Source organism: Meles meles, chromosome 16 (genome assembly GCF_922984935.1).
Source record: "Meles meles chromosome 16, mMelMel3.1 paternal haplotype, whole genome shotgun sequence".
Lineage (NCBI taxonomy): Eukaryota > Metazoa > Chordata > Mammalia > Carnivora > Mustelidae > Meles > Meles meles.
In genome coordinates, this window is record NC_060081.1 from 71176089 (window position 1) to 71189206 (window position 13118).

A 13118-nucleotide genomic window follows, 5' to 3' on the forward strand; every position below is an offset into this window, starting at 1 on the left:
CTAGAGCGGCCTTGACAACCATTAGATCGCCTCGGGCCGGGCGGCTCGGAAACTACATTTCCCAGAGGGCCCCGCGTGCCGCGGGACGGAAGGGGAAGCGCCTCGAGTTCAGTGCGCAGGCGCAAGAGCTTCTCCTGATTATATAAGAGAAGTCTGGCATTGGTTCTTTCTTTTGCGTCCTCGGCTCGAGCGTGTGTGTTTCTTCTCGCCTGCGCTTCATACGCTGTGGTGCGGGCCCGGCAACCTGCGTTTGCTGCTGTGTGTGGTGAGTGGAGATACTGCTGTTTTCCTTCCAGGATCTCTGTTCCTCCTTTTCCCTCTGGCTCCCTCTGCTCTGACCCTAAATAGGCGTCGGGGAAACCAATTAAAACTGGGAAAATCCGTGCCTGCGTGCGGACCTGGTCCTTGGCCGGTGTAAATGATGACTTCGCTTTTTTCCCCATCAGATCGACAATGCTGATGTCTTAGAACATTTGCCAGTTAGTTCTGATCACACCGGCCTCAAGAGGCCCCGCCATGTTCCGCTCCCAACCGTGAGAAGATGGCGATGGATGCCCTTTCTTTGTTGGTTCGCAGGTCGGCGCGATCGGAGGAATGGATCCGACAGAATGGATCCCAGAGGAGGGGGTCGCTGCTGGGCCTTCAAGAGAGCCCCCGTAGAGCTCTACAGCCTTTCGTCTCCTGATCTCAGGCGTAAGCATTTGCATCCTGGCCTGTCGTAGGAAACGCGTGGTCTGGGAGCCTCTTCGTGTGCTGAGCAACTTGGGGGAAAAAATGGAGATTCAGCCGTAGCTAACTTTACTTGTAAGTAAGGTTCGCAGGACACTTCATTTTATCACAGTTCTAACGTATCTGTTAGACTTCGGTGAAAACAGATTTAGGAAAAAGAATTCCCCAAGGTGGGAAAATCTCTTTAAAATGAATAGATATTAATTCTTTAAATGTCTCTTGAATGCTGAAAGCACATTTTTGGATCCCATTTCTTCCCATGTGAGGTCTTTTTTTGATCAACCGTTTTCTTGAGCACATTTCCAAGCAGAGGCTGGAGACGCGGGCAGGTGGATGAAAGAATTTACTAGAGGCAGAACAAGAGATGTTCTTTGGCTAAACTGCCAGGAGGCCGTAGTTGGGGGCTGTAGTGAAGGGGGAAGGTGAGAAGGGATGGGAACGAATGGAATTTTCCTTTCTTGGTACCTGTGCGCAGTTGTAAGTAGCCCATCTGTCATGTAGGACTTACAGGTATTTTGAGGTGGATCACCTAAAGGGCTTGTTGGCGTTCAACCAGGTGGTCGTTAACGGGCCCAGTTAACTTCATTCCTGTTCCCATTGCTCGAACCTACTGCTTAAAAGTGGCCTCTACCAAGAAGAATATTTTAATAAAAAAAAATTTTTTTTAAGTACTCTACACCCAATCTGGGCCTCAAACTCACAACCTAGAGATCAAGAGTCACATGTTCTACCGACCCTGGCACCCCATGTGAGGATTTTTTTAAGGGAAAGCTAAATTGGTGTTTTTTGGTTGATCCAACCACCAATTCTCAGCTGTGTGCCATTTTAGTTTGCTTGAGTCCAGGAATGGCACCTTAAGGGCAGGACTTAACTGGGGGACAGAGTTATCATAAAACTTGGTGTCAGAGTGTTACTGTAAGTCGGGTTTTTGGTGATGGCATTTTGCATTAAAATACAACATCTGAGAACAGGAGCTTTTCCTACTGGCATATATGATGACTGAACTTTTTTCCCCAACAGATCGACCATGTTGATCTAACTTTCCTAAGCCAGTTTCTGTCTGATATGCCAACTTGAGCAGCTCCTTTATCCCTCACTTCCCTTGAGCATCTAGCTGATGGGAGCTCATGTTTGTTTTTTCATCTTAGAGTTACTGTTGGCGGAAAGCAGACTTCGAGTAGACCAGGAATGAGATGTTGGTAAGTGATGTCCACGTGGCTGAATAGACAGGATCTGGACAATAGGAGAGATAATAACTCCTATTTTGAAGTTTATTTAAGTAATCTCTACAGCCAGTGTGACGAATTCCTGTCCCCAAGATCAAGAATCGCATGCTCTTCGGAGCCAGCCAGGCAGCATTCTATTTTAAATACGGGACCGTCTGTGCCCTTTGTGTTCTGCTCTAACTCAAATTTGGCCATTGCAATTGATGACATAACTTTTTTCCCCATCAGATCGACCATGTTGATCTAACTGAACTTTTAGCCAGTATTTTGTCTGATGCATTGGCCCGAGAGATAACTTCTCTGTTTTCTGCTTACCACTAATTTCTGCTGTTTGTGTGTAAGTATTTTTAAGTGGTGTTCGGGCTTGGTTTGTTTTCTCTCCACCAGGAATCAGGTCCTTGTTTTACCTGCTAACTTTCTACAGGTTAGGAGCCCTGTGAGCCACAGGACAGTACATAGATGCAGCCTGATGAGCTTGATTCACTCTGACCTACAAAACAGGTGAGGTTTCTGCAAATGGCAGAAAGGTGATTAAATGTTCCCCCATAGACGTACTGAGTTTGCCTGCTGGGGATTAACCTGGGAACCCACTTCTCAAGTGGTATGTGAAACAGGAGGGGAAAAATTAAATAAGAATAGGATGTATTGGTACTACTGGGTCCTAGAGGTCACCCATATCCCAAACAAGTAGCTTTTTACATCAGAATTAAATAGTGATAGGGGCACCTGGGTGGCTCAGTGGGTTGAAGCCTCTGCCTTGGGCTCAGGTCATGATCCCGAGGTTCTGGGATCGAGCCCCGCATCGGGCTCTCTGCTCTGCAGACAGCCTGCTTCCTTTCCTCCTCTCTCTCTCTGCCTGCCTCTCTGCCTACTTGTGATCTCTCTGTCAAATAAATAAATAAAATCTTTTAAAAAAAAAATACTGACAGTAATTTTTTTTTTTTTTTTTTTAAGGAATTTCTCAACTATGGAGCTGGAGTCCAAGTCTTGGAAAAGATTCATCCTGTGCTTTCCTGAGAAAGAATGATAGTTCTGGTTGAATCCGTCTCACAAAGGTTTTGTGTAACCTGAGGACTGTCTAGAGGCCTGTGCCCATTTTGAAGAATCCAGGATTATGGTTAAACTTTGTAAAAAATTTTTAGCTTGTATTGTTCCTATCTGGAGAGAGAAAATAAAATTCTTCAAACAAAAATGTTCTTGTGTTTGGTTAATGGAGGTAAACATTGAACCATGGATAATCAGTAACAATCGTGTCTACAGGGGTCAAACTCCAGGGGCAGAGAGAAAATGAAGGGCACTTGTACATTCTGCAGGCATTTCTAAACAGTTAAGTACACTAAAGCATAGGTCCAGTGATTTGTGAGATCAGTAAATATGATTAGGGCTATATTTGATTTACATGTTTTTAATAATTAACCATGGAAAACTATAGACTGGTCTAAGATACATGGCCAATCTAGTAGCCACTCTCCCCTGCCTCAGTTTTAATGTACGTTATCTTAAGATTGTCTCACCCAGGAAAGATGGGATTTCACACTGGGTTTATATTGTGCCTTCTAAGCTAGAGCTTGCTATTGACTCTGCATGTGATCTCCCTCCCTTTGAGTGTGTTGGACTTAGTGCTTCAAATGAACAGAAAACATGAAAGAGGGTAAGTCACTGGAGATTTGACTCCCAAATTTGTTCTCTTGATACTTCCATTCATACTTGTTTTATTTCTTGGCTGGCTTTGATGAAGCAACCTGTCAGTGGGAAACATCCATGTAGCAAGGTGCAGTCCAGACAACCATGTGCATGGAACCAAGGACTGCAGATCGTTTCCCGCTGGCATCTTAAAAGAGACCCTGAAACTGGACCCATTCAAGCTGTATCTGGTTTAGTGACAGATGAAATGTTTATGTCACTAGCTTTGGGGGTAATTGATCCAGCAATAAATCCAGAGCTCTAATTCAAACCTCTACTATAGTAGTCTGGACATGAATACCACTAACTGCATCAGCCCACTGACCTTCCTGAATCTCTCAGGGCATTCAAACCTGGGCGGGGGCAACCTTTGTGTTCCCCATGCATTCAATTGAAACTTCAAAAACTAGGGGTGCTTGGCTGGCTCAGTTAAGCATCTGGGCTCAGGTCATAATCTCAGGGTCCTGTTTGACCCTGCTCATGCTCTCAATCTTAAAAAAAAAAAAAAAAAAAACAACAAACTTGAAAAACTGAACTCTCCTTCCCCATCAGAGCTGCCTCTCCCACAGCCATTTCTTTTGGTATTGACACCTTTGGTCTAGTTGCTCAGGTAGAACATTCTGGGAATTATCCTTCACGTTTTGCTCTTGTTGCACGCGTGAAACGATCAGCAAATCCCACTGGTTCTGCCTTCAAAATCTGAAATTTGTTCCAATGTTGCTACCACTTTGCTGATCCAAACCATCCTCCAAGCTCTGATTACTGGTCTTGCTACTACCACTCCCTTCCATGATCTATTACGCAGCTAGAGTGATGCTGGAAAACGAAGATCATGCCACCATCCTCAAAACCCTCCAACACGTCCCCATCTCACTCAGAGTAAAAGTCAGTCTGGCCTTCCCTATTTCCTCTGTCTTAATCTCTGACCTATCCCTTTCTCTTTCCGTCTCTTTCAGCCACCAAACTCTTCCTCCATCACTTGATGATCACTCTTACATCAATCTTTGCACTTGCTACTTCCGCTCCTTGGATTGACCAATCAATCCTGGACTCTTCAGATCCTTGCATGGTTCCCTCCCTTGGCTCAATCAGGTGTGTTTAATCAAATGTTACCTTTCCGGGGGACCTATCTAAAATAATCTTCCCTTCTCTTTCTGTTCCCTCACCTTGTATTTTTTTTTCAAATTATTTATCACTGCTTAAGTGACACACACACACTGTAGATATATTTATGTAGTATATTTGTTTATTGTTGGCGGCCCCCTCACTCCCCCACCCCCATTAAACCCGGACTCCATGTATGTAGCAACTTTCCCTTCTTCGTCTATGGTCCCTCCACAAGTGGCACCGTGCTTGGTATGTGGGAGGCCACTCAGTATTTGCTAAATGAAAGAATGAATCACACACTTGCCTTATGGCTGGACTGTGTTAAGACACTTGACATGCATACTCCGTTACTCATCAGGACAGCCCAATGAGGAGAGAACATGATTCTTATCCCAACTGCACAGATGAGGGAGTGAGGTTCAGAGATGAATGGTTTCCCCAGTTCTATGTGAGACAATTGGGTCACAAACTCTGACCTGTTGGACTCCAAAGTCCCTCCTTTTCCCTTCCCAACTTACTCCCTTCTGCTAGGACAATGAGTATTTTCTGTTCTCTGCATCCTCTGGAGTTTCCAGAGCTATTCCTTGCATACAGTAGGTGCTCAATAAAGTAAAAATGACCAAAATGATTCCTTGAACTATTACTCATGAACTGGTAGCATGAAGACACAACCCATTCCATAAATATTTGTTGAGTACCTACCATGTGCCAGACTCCATTCTAGGTGCTGAGAATACAATAGTGGGGAAAAAAAATACTGCCAGTGTAGAAGATTAACTTGCCAGTGGAGGGAAGAACAATAATAGTATAAAACAATAATAGTGTGATAGCATAATAATAACTATTATAGTATAGTATAATTATATTATACTATTATATTATAGTATAAAACAATATTAGTATAATAGTATAAAACAATAATAGTATGTTATTAAATGATAAATACAATGTGGGAAACTCAGTACAGTAGGAAAAAGGAATAGAATTGGAAATGTATAGGTGAGCAGTTGAGCACAGAGCTGAAATAGATCAGGGTGTGGGTATCAGTGAAATTCCAGGCCCATGTAAAGGCCCTGAGGCAGAATATGCCTGCTGGATGCTGTGTTTAGAGCAGAAAGGAGGCCAGTGTGGCTTTGAGTGGAGAACTGGAAGGTCTGGCCCCAGTGGAACCATTTTCTTTCCTCATAACAATGACTGTGGCTGAGTAACATCCATCCCTTTTGGCGGGTCATGTGCTTTCCAGGTCCTACCATGACCTACTTCTCTCTTTTATGTACCTGCCCTTGCAGGGATAATCAGATAATAATCAGAATAATCAAGAAAAAAACAAGGGCTAATATTTATCAAGCCCTTACTATGTGTTAATTGCAGTCCTTTACTTATAATGAAACATTCTTCTGACAACCCTGTGAGGCAGTTTGTATTATTAATCTCATTTGACAATTGAAGCAACAGTCTCAGAGAGGTCAAACAACTTGCCTAAAGTCAGCACAGCTGGGAAGCGGAGCAGAGCCAGGACTCGAACCCTTTCAGCCCCGCTCTTGACTTTGTAACTTTGGCTTAATTGCAGTCAGTCACGTATACGCTGTCTAGTGGACATAGGAAGGACTCAATTTCTGACTCTTAAAGTTTAAATGAAAAGTTCCCATGCTTTCGCTGGACTTCCTTGTCAGTGAGATACTTCTGAGTTCAGAAGTGGCCCCAAATGCCCACCAGCTGGGGGCCCCCAATCTAGTCCTTTCTTGGCTTTTTGCTGTCGTTGCTTCCCTGAGCTCCAGGGCCAATGATAGGTCCTGAATGCTCAAACGCGGCATCCTGTCTCCTTAGCTTCAGTCCCACCAAACATTTTTTAAAAGATTTTATTTATTTATTTGACAGACAGAGATCACAAGTAGGCAGAGAGGCAGGCAGAGAGAGAGGGAAGAAGCAGGCTCCCTGCTGAGCAGAGAGCCCGATGCCGGGCTCGATCCCAGAACCCTGAGACCATGACCTGAGCGGAAGGCAGAGTCTTTATAACCCACTGAGCCACCCAGGTGCCCCCCCTCCAAACATTTGATGCTTCAGTGTCACTTTACTTCTTTGTCCTCCAAGCTGAGGGATCTGGCAAATATCTTCACCTCTATAAGCCTCAGTTTCCCTATCTGTGAAATGGGGTTCATAACAATATCTACTTCAGAGAATTGTAAGGTTCAATAAACTCATGTCTGCAAAGCATTTAGCCTAAGACCTAGCAAATAGTAAAGACACAGTTCCTATCTAGTGAATAAACAAATCTTCCTGTCATGTTGAGATGGGAGGAGATCTGTTGGGGAACTGTAAGAAGAATAAATGTGTTCGTTGTGTGTTTACCGCATGTAATATTCTGTTATTTATTATCTCTTTTAATCTATACCTCAACCCTGCTTGTTACTATCCCATTTTTAAAAATTAATTAATTTTAAAGATTTTATTTATTTATTTGACAAAGAGAGAAAGAGGGAGAGCAGGAGAGCACAAGCAGGAGGACCTCCAAAGGGAAAGGGAAAAGCAGACTCCTCGCTGAGTAGGGAGCCCAATGTGGGTCCTGATCACAGGACCCTGGGATCACAACCTGAGTCAAAGGCAGACACTTAACCGACTGAGCCACACAAGTGCCCCTTACCATCCCATTTTAAAGACCGTACAACTGAGACTCAGGGAGGCTTAGCAACTTACTTGAGGTCACACACCTTAGAAGTGAGAGCTGGGATATGAACTTCATCCTGGGCTCCTAATTTCTGTGCTCTACTGTCTTGCAAGAGCTTTTGCTTCAGACCCTCACCAGCTGCGTAAATGGAATCACGAGCATTTCTGGAAAGCTGTGGGGAAAGAGAAGAAATTCACAGATCATCTTCCAGAATTCAAGTCAGGAGGCAGTATTGTCTCTCCGTACCTCACTCTTTGTTGGCTGGGAACAGAGCAACTTTATAAATGGTTCTGAGTCTGGGATGGGTCCTGGCTCCAGGTGTACAGCCAGCTCTTAGCTCCAGATCTTCCTTCTATAAAATGGGTATAATATTACCTTCCTCTTGGGAATCTGTGAGGATCAAATGAGATATGTCCAAATGCTTAGTGTACCACTTGGCAGGGGTTAAGTCTTCAATAAGTTATAACCATCTCCCCCCTCTCCCCTGCCCCAGGCAAAAAGGGATGAACCAGTGATGCAGGCAATAATTTGGATGAATCCCAACACACATGCTGAGAGAGGGAAGCCAGTCTCAAATGGTTACACACCATGTGATTCTATTTATTTGACATTCTTGAAAAGGAAAAACTGTCATGATGGGAAACAGATGACTGGCGGTTGCCAGAGTTAGGATGGGCAGGGCGTGTGAATGTAAAGGAATAGCACGAGGAAGTGAGGGTGTCCTTACTGTGGTGATGGTCACATGAATTTATACCTTTGTTAAAGCCTGTGGAGCTGTACATCAAAAGAAAAACTAAAGTTAACCTTATTGTATGATAACATACAAAATATTAACAACAAACATGGGCTCTGGAATTGGATTTCCTGGGTTGGAATCCTAGCTCTGCCCTTTATTAACCATGTAGTCTTTAAGCAAGTGATTCACATCTCTTTCTGCTCCGGAAGCCAGTGTTGCACTCTATGTTAACTAAAATTAAATTTTAAAAAAAAGCGATTCACGTTTCTGAACCTCACTTTGTCTGAGAAATCAGGACATTAATGGGATCCACCCTTTGGGGATATTTTGAGGAGTAAAGGAACATTTGTAACTCTGCTTGGAACATGAAAAGAGCTTCTCAAACGCTTATTTTTTAGTTTCTTTTTTTAAAATTTTTTTCATTTTTTATTAACATATAATGTATTATTAGCCCCAGGGCTTTTAGTTTTTTTTTTTTTTTTAAGATTTTATTTATTTATTTGACAGACAGAGATCACAAGCAGGCAGAGAGGCAGGCAGAGAGAGAGGAGGAGGAAGCAGGCTCCCTGCTGAGCAGAGAGCCCGATATGGGGCCCCGATCCTAGGAGCCTGGGATCATGACCCGAGCCAAAGGCAGAGACTTTAACCCACTGAGCCACCCAGGCGCCCCAATTTTTAGTTTCTTTTAATCTTCTTCTTTTCCTTTTTCCTCCTAGATTTCGCTGGCCTCAGTCCTCATTGTGGCGCAAGAGTCAAGAAGGATGGAGCTTGGGGTTCCATCCAGGACTTGCAGCTCCAGCCTGTGTCTGCAGGGGGCGCACATTTCTCCAAACAGGTGGGCGCAAAGCCTCCACCTTTGGGCTGGGAAGGGGGAAAAGGGCTTGGTGGTGGCCTAGGGTATGGGCGAGCCTTTCAGATGTGCTAGAAGCTCAGTTAGCACTTCTGGGGTTGACTGCAGCAGCAAAGCCTAAGAAAGGGAAAGTTCCCCAGGCCTGAAATGTGGTGCTAATGGTGCCTCCCCTTGACCCATGCAACAAACCAACCAGAAACCAATTTACCCATGATCCCTTCAATCTAATGCGTTAGCGATCGGATTTTCACTTTCCCACGTTCCCTTCTGTCCCCATAATGTTATCATAGTAGGATGGCTCCTCCCAGCATGGTTGGACCTTCCCATTTTTAAAGGAAGCCAGAAAGCCTTAAACTGTTAGCAACAGATTCCAATTTTATAAACTGTGAAGACTTAGAAAATGTGTGGGCCTCAGAGGGCCTGGAGGCTGGCAGCTTGAGACCTCTGCGATTTGAGCTGTATCCTTTTCAGCATCCGCCTTATCATTCCTGAGCAGATAAAACACATGATGTCCAGTTCTATGCGAATCTCAGATAAATCACAAATAATTTTTTAGCGTAAGTACATCCCTTGCAATATTTGGGGCACAGGTAAAATTATTCATTGTTTACCTGAAATTCACATGTAACTGGGTGTTGCGTGTTTGCATTTGCTAAATCTGGCAACCTGCTTCCTGGGAGCACCTGGCTTGGGACAATGGCATCTGCTCTTGAAGAGGACGCCTTGATGGACTTTATACGTTCTGAGTAACTTCCATACTCTCTGTCAACTTGGATTTTTTTCCCTCCAACATTATCTGGGGGAAAATTGCATTTACAGATTCTAAACTGCCTTCGAAGTCTGGGTGATGGGATTGGCAGGCCCCTGATCAATTCTTCCCAAGGTCCCAATGTTCATTAATTGCAGGTCTTTTTAGAAGGTGACTGTTTTTTCTTTCTTTTTTTAAAATCTGTTAGTCATGGCAGAAACAGACCATCTTGGGTTTATTTATATCTGCAGCTTTTTTAAAAAGAAAAGGAAAAATCTGGATCCTCTCCCTTGGCAGGCTCATTTAAACAAATGGTCCTTTTGCTAAAACAGACCTGCGGAAAGGGCCACAGTCTGCAGGTGGGAAGGCTTGGGTGGGGGGCTGTCCTGGAAGGTGAGAGCTTTTTATTTATTTATTTTTTAAGATTTCATTTATTTATTTGACAGACACAGCAAGAGAGGGAACACAAACAGGGGGAGTGGGAGAGGGAGGAAACAGGCCTACTGCCGAGCAGGGAGCCTGATGTGGGGCTCAATCCCAGGACCCTGGGATCATGACCTGAGCTGAAGACAGACACTTAATGACCTAGCCACTGAGGCACCCTGCTTTTTTGTTGTTGTTGTTTTCCCCCTCTCTCCTGTGTTAAAATGGCATTGGGGCAGTCTGGAAATCTGATGTCACTTTTGGCTCTGCCCAGACTGACCTGCTGTTTTTACAGCCAGAGCAGCTACCTAGGGAGTGTGGTGGTATTTATTATACTGCCACTTGGCAGGCTGCCGCCAATGTTTCTCTGTCCCCCCATTCGGTCAAGTCCAAGCAGACCTCTCTCTATGCCCCATTTCTCCCTACTCAAGTTGTCCTTGTCAGGATCGTCGTCTGTAAATGCCATTTGTTGCAATGTTCTACCAGGCTCCACACGAGGTACTTGATGTGTTTTAATTTACTCCTTACCCCAAATCTCCAAGGGAGCTAATATTATTATTCCGGCCTTACAGATGAGGAAACTGAGTAAATGGCTCTGCCAATGTCTTCCCTTGCCTCCTCACCCTCGTCTACCTTGCTCAGTGCTCCTGGAGCCTGGACGGCTTGAGCCCTATGCTTCGAGCTTCAGCAGCAGGTTGGAAGGGGGAAGGGCATTTGAGGTTGAGCTAGCCATTCCTCTGGCTTCGCCCTGCAGGCTGCTTCTCCAGGAGCTCCTCCACCTAACCCTCCTTCTGGGCTCCTTCTTCCCTGGCACCTTCAAGTGCAGGGGTGCCCCCTTCTGTTTCCAGCACCAGGGTTCCTTGCCAGCCCTGTGGTTTGCTTATGTTCTGTGCGTAAGCTTGTGGTATTCTCTGATCAGAGTCTTCTGGAATTGTTCTATGTCCAGTAGGCTAGGACTGGCACAGAGGGAGAGCTGGGATTTGAACCCAGGGACTCCAAAATAACCTTTTTGCAAGTGGCCTCCCAGAGCTGTGCTCAGCTTGCTCCTGCCAGGCACAGGGTCTTCCTCTGACACAGACCATGATCTGCTCTCATTTCTAGCATTTTCCCACAACCACTGCAGGGAATGTTAAATGTATTTTCTGTGCCTGCCAGTATTATGACCCTATTAACAACACACACACACACACACACACACACACGCACGTGTGCGCACACAAACTGATGGCTAGTTTTACATGACTTGTTCTTTGGAACAAGATTCTTGTGAATACTTATACCCCATACCCCAAGTGTTTAATTAGAATCATTTCAGGGACAAATCATAGAGCTGAGCCAAAAGGGAGATAAGAAGGATAATTATCCCTCAGTCTCTGCCCTAAAATAGTTCATAGCTAAGTTACCAACTCCCTGATTCATTTTTCAGGCTAGAATATCATGGGGGATGAGACCAAGCTTATGAACATGTAGTTTCCAAACTCTATCTTCACATTTGGAGATAGTGAGATATATGTGTGTGTGTGTGTGTGTGTGTGTATCTCCATATATATGGAACCATATATATATGTGATTCAAAACATATATATCAATCCACATATATATCCATATATATCAATATATTCATATGTATATCCATATATATCAATATATTTATTAAACCACATATATGGAACCATATATATGGTTCAAAACATATCTCTCTCTCTGTCTCTCTCTCTCTCTATATATATATATATATATCAGCATCCAGAAAGCAGAGAGTCCAATTAAAAAATGGGCAGAAGACATGAACAGAAGACATTGCTCCAAAGAAGACATCCAAATGGCCAACAGACACATGAAAAGATGTTCGATATCATTCATCTTCAGGGAAATGCAAATCAAAACTCCAATGAGACATCACGTAAAACCTCTCAAAAGGCTAAAATCAACAACACGAGAAATAACAGGTGTTGGCGAGGGTGAGGAAAAAGGAGAACCCTCTTGCACCGTTGGTGGGAATGCAAGCTGGTGCAGCCACTGTGGAAAACTATGTGGAGTTTCCTCAAGAAGTTGAAAATGGAACGTACCCTATGATTCAGTCATCACACTACTGGGTATTTATCTCCCCAAATACAAAAACACTAAATTCAAAGGGATAAGTGCTCCCCTTTGTTTTATTGCAGCGTTATTTATAATACCCAAATTATAGAAGCAGGCCAAGTGCTCACAGAGAGATGAATGGGTAAAGAAGGTATGGTACCTATACATAGTATATACATAATGGGATAGTATGCAGCCATAAAAAAGAATGAAATCTTGCCATTTGCGAAAACACAGATGGAGCTAGAGAGTATAATTCTAAGCAAAGTAAGTCTGTCAGAGAAAGACAGTTATCACACAATTTCATTCATATGTGGAATTTAAGAAACAAAACAAATGAGTAAGAGAGAGACAAAGAAACAGACTCAACTATAGTGAGCAAAGCAATGGTCACCGAAGGGGAGGTAGGCGGGGGATGGGTGAGATAGGTGATGGGGATTAAAGAGTCTGCTTACCACGATGAGCACGAGGTCTGGTATAGAACTGTTGAATCTGGGGCTCCTGGCTCGCTCGGTCACTGGAGCACGTAACTTTAGATTTCAGGGTTGCGGTTTCAAGCCCCATACTAAGTGTAGAGATTACTTAAAAATAACAACAATAATAATAATTTAGGACATCTGGCTGGCTCAGTTCGTAGAGTGTGTGGACTCTTGATCTCAGGGTTGTGAGTTCAAGCCCCATGTTGGGTGTGGAGCCTACTTAAAGAAAAAAAGAATTATTGGGGCGCCTGGGTAGCTCAGTCGGTTAAGCGGCTACCTTCAGTTCAGATCATGATCCCAGGGTCCTGGGATGAAGTCCCGCATTGGCTCCTTGCTCGGTGGGGAGCCTGCTTCTCTCTCTGCCTCTGCCTGCCACTAGGCCTGCTTCTG

At 44.1% G+C, this 13118-nt stretch overlaps 1 long non-coding RNA gene and 3 other non-coding genes across 6 annotated transcripts; all 4 read left to right on the forward strand.

Annotated features, from left to right (window-relative positions):
- Positions 1–5: 5 nt before the first annotated feature.
- LOC123926334 lies at positions 6–3147 on the forward strand. 3 transcript variants are annotated; one of them, XR_006815222.1, is made up of 5 exons: positions 6–265; positions 577–804; positions 1878–1928; positions 2343–2456; positions 2910–3147. It is a non-coding gene; the product is annotated as an uncharacterized LOC123926334 (long non-coding RNA). The 3 variants fall into 3 exon arrangements; XR_006815220.1 differs by having other exon boundaries at positions 18–265; positions 2380–2456; XR_006815221.1 differs by having other exon boundaries at positions 29–265; positions 577–693; positions 2380–2456.
- On the forward strand, positions 409–500 carry LOC123927353. The gene has a single exon (XR_006815436.1). It is a non-coding gene; the product is annotated as a small nucleolar SNORD12/SNORD106 (small nucleolar RNA).
- Positions 1712–1802, forward strand: LOC123927355. The gene has a single exon (XR_006815438.1). It is a non-coding gene; the product is annotated as a small nucleolar SNORD12/SNORD106 (small nucleolar RNA).
- Positions 2146–2239, forward strand: LOC123927354. Its single transcript, XR_006815437.1, has one exon. It is a non-coding gene; the product is annotated as a small nucleolar SNORD12/SNORD106 (small nucleolar RNA).
- Positions 3148–13118: the final 9971 nt, after the last annotated feature.